Consider the following 9,155-nt stretch of genomic DNA (forward strand, 5'->3'; position numbering starts at 1 on the left):
CAGAGGTGATGCCAGTCTCGCTGAGTTACTCCAGCATTTTGTGTCTATCTTCGGTGTAAACCAGCATCTGCAGTTCCTTCCTCCCAATATTGACTGAGATTGCTTTACCGTGAAGGTAGTGGAACGTCTAAAGTACATCCATGAGAACTTTGTTGCCAGTACATTGAGAGTCTCACCCGAGCCAGAACAGTGGTTGAAGTGTTAGTGGAAGAGCATTTTGGAGGTAGTGATCATAACTCTGTAAGTTTGAAGGTAATTTACAGGGGAAAAATGAGATACCGGAAAGGGCAACTCCAGTCAACAGTCATTGAACAAAAGCACAGCGGGTAGAACCACTACCTCACTGTCCCAGAGACCTGGCTTCAATCTCAACCACTGGAGCTGTCTGGGTGTAGAGTTTTCACATTATTCCCGGGAGCCGTGTGGATTTTACCCATCTGTTCCCGTTTCCTTCCAGATCCCAAAGACATAGAAACTGAGGAGCGATGAGAATGTGGTGAAAATAACATGGGATCAGCGTAGACTGATGCTTGGCCCTGACTCGGTGGCTGAAGGGCCTTTTTTCAGTGTTGTATGACTCAAAAATGTTAAATTATGGGAGTTCAAAATCAACATGTTCCAAAAATAGCGAGAGATATGAACAGCAAGTCCAAGGAACTCTGGATGTAAGTGGGAAGGGAGTGGACCAGGGGAGAAGGATGGAGTCAAGGAAGGTAGAGGAAAATTTGGTGGGAGAAGAGCAGGCTGAAAGAATGGGTCTGTCTTGATGGCCCTTTGTGTGAACCTTGGTGGAAGGTTGGGAAACTATGTGGCTGGAAACTGTGAAGGGAAGATTTCCTGAGGAAATTACATTTCTAACTGTCCGGGAGATAATGGCCTGATGCTCAGTGGTGGAGTCAAACTCACGAAGGAGGTATCAGGAAGCGCCTGAAGGCTGATGTTTGGGTCCCACAATAGTTCACCCAACCAGAATTGCACCATTGACAACGATATTGTCAAGAGTGAAGACAAGTGTGTTTAATTGTCATATGTACTGACAATAAAACAATTGCAGCAGCATAACAGGTCTGTAATACAATATAGATATATAATTAATAAAATCTCAATAAACGAATAACCCTGATACTGGTGCAAAAAATAAATTTGGATTAATTCTTAATCAATGGAGTGTCTACAAGTTGGGAAGTGGGCTAGCGAGGTTGGGTAAGGGGAGTGAAAAATCAGAATCCTCAATGACCCATCTGCAGAAAGAAAGAAATGGATCTAGGTAGGTCCGAGGCCAAAGGGCTCCAGGTGGATAGGGAATTCTGCAACAGAAACAGTCCGTAGTTTACAGCTCTGCCACAATTTTCACTTCAGCCCTGAGTTTGCATCTATTTTCACACATTTATCATGCTCAAGGTGATTTAATCCGCATCATATTATGATAGCAATCATTACTAGCTGAAATCACACACTTCAGTAAATTGCCCTGGTACTTCAATGTATTGTCCACCCAAGTGCATCTGGGTGTCAGTCAGGCACCTTATTCTGTCGTTCATTGCAGAAGGCACATTTGCAATTATCCACCAGCATAAACTGGAGTACTCGAATAATCACAAAACATATCTAGGCGTAGATAATGCTGAAATTGCCAATGATAATGGTTCCCATTCTGATCTCGATGTCGTGCACACTGCATCTGCCAGGCTTGGTTTTCATTGCTGAGGATATAGAAACCTCATTGCCGGTTGTTCTGTCACTGACGGCATGGGATTCAGTCCGGAAGAAACATCACATCAGAGGCCGCAACGTCACCCCTGCTGAACGTAGCCCTTTCTGCAGCTGTCATGCAGAAATATCCTAACGTTTTTCAGAGTGATCAGCATGTTCAGGAACCCCACAGATCCTATTTTAGCGAATGATGCTGGGACAAAACACCACAACATTATTATTAATCGAGGGATCCAACTGGGAACTCCTGTTGGATGTAGCACTTGTTCCTAGAGCAAGATGGAGTCTCTGGGCATTTATAGCTTGAAATAGTCTCATTAATGAAACAATCATTCAGCTGCAAAAAAAAAGAATCTATCCAAAAGGTGCCATCTGCTCACTCTGGGATATGAAACCCACAATTTGACCTGAGGAGGTTTAAACAGACAATGGACAAGATTTGTTTTGAAACAAAATCATCTTGCCTGGGAATTTTGTTTTGTTCGATTCAATTTCAGCGGAAGATCTTGCCAAAAGAAACAATGGTGGACGTGAAGTGAGACCCACAATATCAGTGGCTTTGCTTTAGGGATGTCTGGGTATCTGAACTGTCTGGGCACAATCACTGGCATCCAGTGGTAAGAGGTGTAGACACCAACAACTGTGGATATTAGCAACGTGCAGACTGGTGACATGGGCAGGTGGAAATGAATGAAGAGAAGGGTGAAACAATACCTTTACGTAGGAAACAGGAAGTGAGGTCATGTAAACAAATTTTAAACAAGCTACAAGAATAAAAAGACCCAAAGATTCACATCCCATTAAGTCTTAGAAGGTGGCAAAACAAGAAGAGGATGCTGGGAGCAGAAAGGGCAATGGGATTCAAGATAAGGGAATGTAACTGTAAATAAAGCTGTGCAGAAGACTAGCTGCTCTACCAAGGAACTGACGCATGCCATGATGTGATCCACTCCAGCAACAGCCTGAACTCAGTACTGCCAACCAAACCTTATTTTTGAGTTATAAGGTGAAATTGGTGTGTTTGATTATTGTCAGTTGCTATTGCCGTTCTCCCAACACTATGTACACGCAATGAATGGGGTCATTGAAAGGTTTTTGTGGATTTAGTTTTAAATAGCCTCAGAGATCACAGAGCAACTGTGGGAGACATAGCCACAGGAAATGGTTATTTCAAGATAACATGCACTGGAATTTACTTATTCCTTCAGTGGTAATGACCATGCCAGGTACAACTCCTATGCAAGTAGATTATCCACCAATACTTGTCAACTCCGCAATATTTTCCTGCTCTTGGCAGCTTGAACTATTGGTTAGCATAAACCGTGTGTATGTGTGCTGTATCAACACTATCACAGCATAGAGGGCCAATTACCACCCCCAGTGTAATAATATTTAGCACCAAGGAGAAATAATTGACGTCAACAAGCTTATGGGCTTTTGAACATTTCAACCTCACGAATCAGTGCATCTCAGGCAGAGATTTGGTAAAGAAATGGATGCTGGAGAAGATGGCTGTGTTCGGGAACTTTAATGCATTTTAATGTGCCAAATGGAGGCTTGAATGCCAGAAGTGGCATAAAGGGACACTCAGAGGTGCAGACTGCTTGAAAACAAAAGAAATTGAAGCACAGAAGGCCATTTGACTCCTTGTGCTAGTCAGCAAGATTGCAGCCAACCTTACCATTATTTTTCTGCATTAACCCTTGATTTCCTTAATATCCAAAAATCTTTTGAGTGGTGATGATTTTCAGATTTATAAGTGATGCTATCCAGGTCAAATAAGAAAGAGTGGCAATTGACTGGAACTTAATGTGGAAAAGGACATGAGCAGTGGAATTTGTAATCAACTGGAGATTATGGATAGAGGCAGAAATCTGGTGAGGCATTCAGTAATTGAATCATAATGTTCAATTTAATATTCTCTGAACCAGGAGGATAGACGGTTTCTATAATGAATTATCTTTGAAAATTGTCACATATAGTACTGGGTAAAAAAAAAAATTCCCAAGAGAGGTTTGAAGAACGCTAATTGACAAGTGGAATAACACTCCTGCATGCAGCAAAATCATAAATGTAACATATATCCTATTTTGTTCTGCTTCAAGCAACATTGTGAAATGAAGCAAGCTGGAAATTCCTGCGAAAGGAATCCTATATAATAGAGTAATCGAAAATCCTAGATAGGAAAAAGGCAGCTTCGATCCCTGGAAGAAGCTTAAGTGGCCAAACTCACCCAGAAAAGCAATGGATTTCAGAGAACAGTAGAATTAATGTTAGTGTCAGATGTCAAGAGACTCACATAAATGAGGGACGACTTGGGTAAGCCACACTGAGGGAGACAAAATTGAATATTTTTCAATCAGTGATGAATAGCAATGCATCCTTGCATATGCAAAGCTAAGAAAGGAGAATTCAAGGTAAAGTGAAAGCTAAGTTGTTAAATAGTGATAGCCAGAGAGAGACTAATCACTATACAGAGAAAGACCACGGGAAACATATCTGGACAATTATCAGAAGATCACTGAAGATGGTGTGGGCAGTACAGAAAATGCAATTAGACAGAAGAACAGTGAATAATTGCAAGAGAAAGCACAAGGCTCTTTTTCAATAATGCTAAGTATCACTTTGGTCTTTCGTGAGATTTCTCCAGAAAGATCATACTTAGCTAATATCGGAAACACTTATCATCCCTGAAATTTAACCACACATCCAATGTCATGCAAAGGTTGTGCAGCTCACATTGGTTTATTCAAAGTAACTTCTGATATTTTTCACGTACACTTCACACTATGAGCACTGGTGGATCAGATGCAACTTCTCCCACAAGTTCAAGGAGATTTGCATTAGCCACAAGCTCATGTGTTCAAAAGTTTATCGAGGTCCAGTTTAGCCCAATAAATTGGAAAACAAATCCCTTTGTCACTGTGCAAAAGAAAACAAAGTGCTGGAGGACCTCCGCAGGTCAGGCAGCATCTGTGGAGGAAATTGGACCGATGATGTCGTGGGTCAGGACCCATCTGCAGCTTGACCCGAAATCTCACCTGTCCATTGCCATCCACAGGTGCTGCAATGACCCACTGAGTTTGTCCAGCACTTTGTTTTTGCCCAATATTCCAGCATCTGGGCACTCTTGTCTTTCCATGTAATCACTTGCGCAGATTGTCAATTATTTGGGAAGCGCAGAATGTTTTTTAAACAAATTCATTCCGTTTTCATTTTCCCCATAGAAATTGCTTGCACAGTCATCTTCATGAAGAATCTTTACGTATTATAAGATGATTCCCTGATCTTGAGTGATTTGTCAATAACGTTGCTATTAAAAAAAAATGAAACAAAAGGTAATTATAGCAGAGAACTTGATTGGTTACAAATAAAAACATAATTGATGCAGAACATCTCTAGTTATTAAATTATATCTCAATGTGTTCTTGGACTATATCGGTAAACTTAAGAACATAAGGACTAGACATAGAGTGATATAGCGTGGAATCAGGCCATTCGGCCCACACTGGCCAACATGTCCCAGCTACACTAGTCCAAACTGCCCGCTTTTGGTCCTTATCCCTCTGCGAGATCAGGAGGCAAGGAATGCCATTTAACCCATTAAATCCTGTCCCACTGATCAACAGAACTACATTTCTTTATATTCACCACAACCTTCAGCTCCCCTTTATGCCAAGGATTTCCAACCCAATTTGTAGGGCAGGATACAGAACCATAGGATATGACAAACATCTTGAAGAATATCAATCAGAGCTGGATATATAATTGACCATTGGTGCAGCAGAATTACCTTTCAGTGTCACATCACAATGTATATTGATGACTGAATGTTGCACAGCCAGGAATCCCCTGGGGCTCTGGGAAGCTCTCCGTGAACGGCACTTAACAGGAACCAGACATTAACCCATTCATTTTTACGCATTGACTGTGCTTATAAGCCGCCGCCCCACCAAACCTGCAGCACAAAATTACAAAAACACATTTGTTCACGATGTCTCCATGTTGCATTTTGCAGCAATCACGTGAGAGCAATCCGGAGTTCGCCGGGTCCTGTAGTCCACCGGCTCAAACGCTTTAACTCCACTGCACCACACAGATGTTTAATTTCTTTATTTTATCCCAGCAGTCACGAATTGTGCCCTTCTTTGAAATAATGGAATGTCAGTCAATGATTATTGAAGCACTTGCATTAACTGCGTTCATGAAAAAAATATGTAAATAGACAAAATTAAAAATCGGACACAAGAAACTGCAGGTGCTGGAATCATGAACAAAATTTAAATGGTTTTGCTCCAGCTGTAGCAATGTTACAAAATTTTGAGATGTAAAAAATCAAGTCTGTAATTTATCCCATCAGATAAAGCATAAAAATAAGTTTAATTTGACACCTAATTCACTTTCATATCTCATGTATTTAAAAAGTTATGGCCATTTTCATACTCGGAAATTAGCATCTTGTTCCCTATTGATTTTCTATGGACGTAACAAAAAAGCTGTGATCATGGACAGTCAAAAGCCCATAACCTTCTTAAAAATTAAGAGAAATGAATGAAATTTTCAGTTATCATAGATTGAACCATTCTGAAACAAATATAAAATAATCTTACTTGGATGACCTGAAATTAAAGCATATAATTAGTTAGTTACCCACGTGTAGCTAATTTCAAACTTCAATTACTAGATCTAAACATCTATCCATTTCTTAATAAATGATTAACATTTTTAAATAGCCTAAGTGTGCAAATAATATTCATAAATAATTCACAATAAAACATGATTTTTAAATCTCATTTACATTAATTTACAGGCCAAATGGAAGGAATTTAGTGTTCAATTGCTGTAAATTAAAATCCATTTTAAATCAGCTTTCTAGTGGGATCCTGTGGAACGCGCTGGTTTAGAACGTTCACATTGCGGTAGATTTGTGCCCTCAAATGCCCAGAAAAATACTGCGGGATATAATGGGGCCAAAATGAGCTACTCGCAATATTAAACTTTGTATAAAGGGATCTTAAGAAGCCCTTTTAAATGTAAAAATAAGCTACATACCTTCTGTGGTTTGCTCTATGCGACCCTGACGGCTGTCGGTGGTCGCGGGTTTAGAGATTGATTTTTAAACTACTATAACTATTATCCAAGGCCTTTAAAACTAATAATAGCTTTTGCGACGGGGTCTTCCAGCGATTTTTCGTTAATAATTAACAAGGCTGAACATCTTCGATTTGAACAGCCTAGAGAAAATTGCGTTTTAAACCCGCCCCCCTCTAAACGGTGCCAAAATTGCGCACACCCGCAGCGACAGATTTTCAGCGACGCTTCAGGTAGGCTTTGCAACATACCTACTAGCTGTTGCTTAGTTGTGTTGGAAGAGAGCCATGCTCTGCAACAGGTGGTTTCAGTGTTAGCTTAGTTTCTGACCATCTCCTTCAAAAGACAGATACAACAGGGCTGCCAACATTGGGTGAGAGTTGGGAGTGAGAAATTGCTAGAGACCAAGCCCGAGGGAGCGTAGCGACCGGGGGGCGGGGTGTCCCTCCTCTCCCATTGGTACGGAGCTTTTGCATTTTTCAGCTTGAAGTTGTGCAATCTGGTGCATACTGTAGCGCGTCTTTTAATTTACACTTGAATGCAATATTTATGCTTTAAATTGCATTACCTATGAATAAGGTCAGGCTAAATTACATTCCCAATTACATTGCACAGTAGAGCCAGGCTCCGATCAACAGGTGCAGCACATGAATGATCTTAGTGTATTCAAGTATGGAAATCAGATTATAATGAAGCACTTGGCCCATGTTGACCAACCTGGGTCTCACTGCACGCCTGGTACTCCAGTTGTTTACCTTCTCTCATTCCTGACCATGAGTCCAGCCTTACACCTGGCCACCTATTGTACCCTGATCATAGCTGCTTACCTGCTTAGGTTCCCAGTGCTGAACACTTCAATTGTCCCAGCTTTGACTGCACACCTTGTACTATTCCAGACCTTGACTGGATGCACACTTGGCCTTGCTCCTAGCCCCTCTGCCAATACATCTGGCCAACACATAAAGCCCCATATCTGACCCCCTAGACTTAACCTATTACGTTCAAGTCCACAGGTGCTTATCTAATGTGGTAATCTTTTATGGGGCACTTCACAGACCAAATTTTGTGTAACAAAATTTGCTACACCCATTGGCTTCCTTGTTATCTAACATGCTAGTTACTTTGTCAAAGAAGTCATCAATTGGTTGAACACAATTTCTCATCCATAAAATTATACACACTCAGCTGTATAAGTATTCTGTTACCATTTCCTTCATTTTCCTAACAAACTGTCCTGAAGTCATTTTCATCCCCAATATTTTCACCCCCCAATATTTTCAGTATTCAGTCTTCCTCTCAGCTGGCTCTTTTCTGAAATGCAAAGTCCAATAACTATATATTTAAGCAATATTGTTCTATTAAATGTGAGCTTGAGAGTACATAATATTTTCTGTGGTATTCATAACACAATGATAAAAAGATCTTTGTTTTGATTGCATCTACCAACATGCATACATTATTATATTACAGTTAATATGTGCCGAGGGCAAATTTTTGTTCCAATGCTCCCCATTCCCAATTACTTTTACATTGAAGTGATTGAAATCCAAGTGAAGTTTAAATGGCATTAGAAAAATAAAAACTCCGGAATGGATGATATTCATTACGTGGTTGGCTGGAGGCAGTATCAGCACAATTGTTATATTAAACTTTGAATCTTCAGATGTCCTAGTTCAAGCTAAAACTAAAGACAAGCAATAACCTCCTCACACATTTCCCTGCAAGTATCTCTGACACACCTTTAAAATATGCCCCTTCTTTGAATAAGCTGTTAAACATCGCATCTGAATCAGTTTCCATCTGATTACACTATTTGAGGATGTTCATCTGCATTTTCAATTAATAAAACTACGAGATTTGGGACATTTCTATTCAAACTTACTCCTTATTCTTAAACTGTGGTCTCTGGTTCTGGACTCCACCAACATCGGGAACAAGAGTGTCCAAATCTTTAATAATCTTATATGTTTCAATAAGAACCCCTCTCATCCTTCTAAACTACAGAGTATACAATCCCAGCCACTCCATTCTCTCAGCATATGACAATCCCGCCATCCCAGGAATTAACCTTGTAAATCTATGCTGCAGTCCCTCAGTAGCAAGAATGTCCTTCCTCAAATTAAGGGACCATAGTATCCTCACAGTTCACACTTCCACCCAGCATTGTGTCATAGATTTACAAGGTTAATTCTAGGGATGGCAGGACTGTCATATGCTGAGTGAATGGAGCGGCTGGACTTGTATACTCTGGAGTTTAGAAGGATGAGAGGGTATCTTATTGAAACATATAAGATGATTAAAGTTTGGACATGCTGGAACCAGGAAAAATGTTCCCAATGTTGGGGGTGGGG

General features: G+C 40.4%; 1 long non-coding RNA gene across 1 annotated transcript; it reads right to left on the reverse strand.

Moving 5' to 3' along the window:
• Nucleotides 1–3,606: 3,606 nt before the first annotated feature.
• Nucleotides 3,607–5,758, reverse strand: LOC116977578. Its single transcript, XR_004413252.1, has 2 exons — nucleotides 5,507–5,758; nucleotides 3,607–5,026 (listed from the first exon to the last, which is right to left on the reverse strand). It is a non-coding gene; the product is annotated as an uncharacterized LOC116977578 (long non-coding RNA).
• Between the last annotated feature and the right edge of the window lie 3,397 nt (nucleotides 5,759–9,155).

Source organism: Amblyraja radiata, chromosome 10 (assembly GCF_010909765.2).
Source record: "Amblyraja radiata isolate CabotCenter1 chromosome 10, sAmbRad1.1.pri, whole genome shotgun sequence".
Taxonomy (NCBI): Eukaryota; Metazoa; Chordata; class Chondrichthyes; order Rajiformes; family Rajidae; genus Amblyraja; species Amblyraja radiata.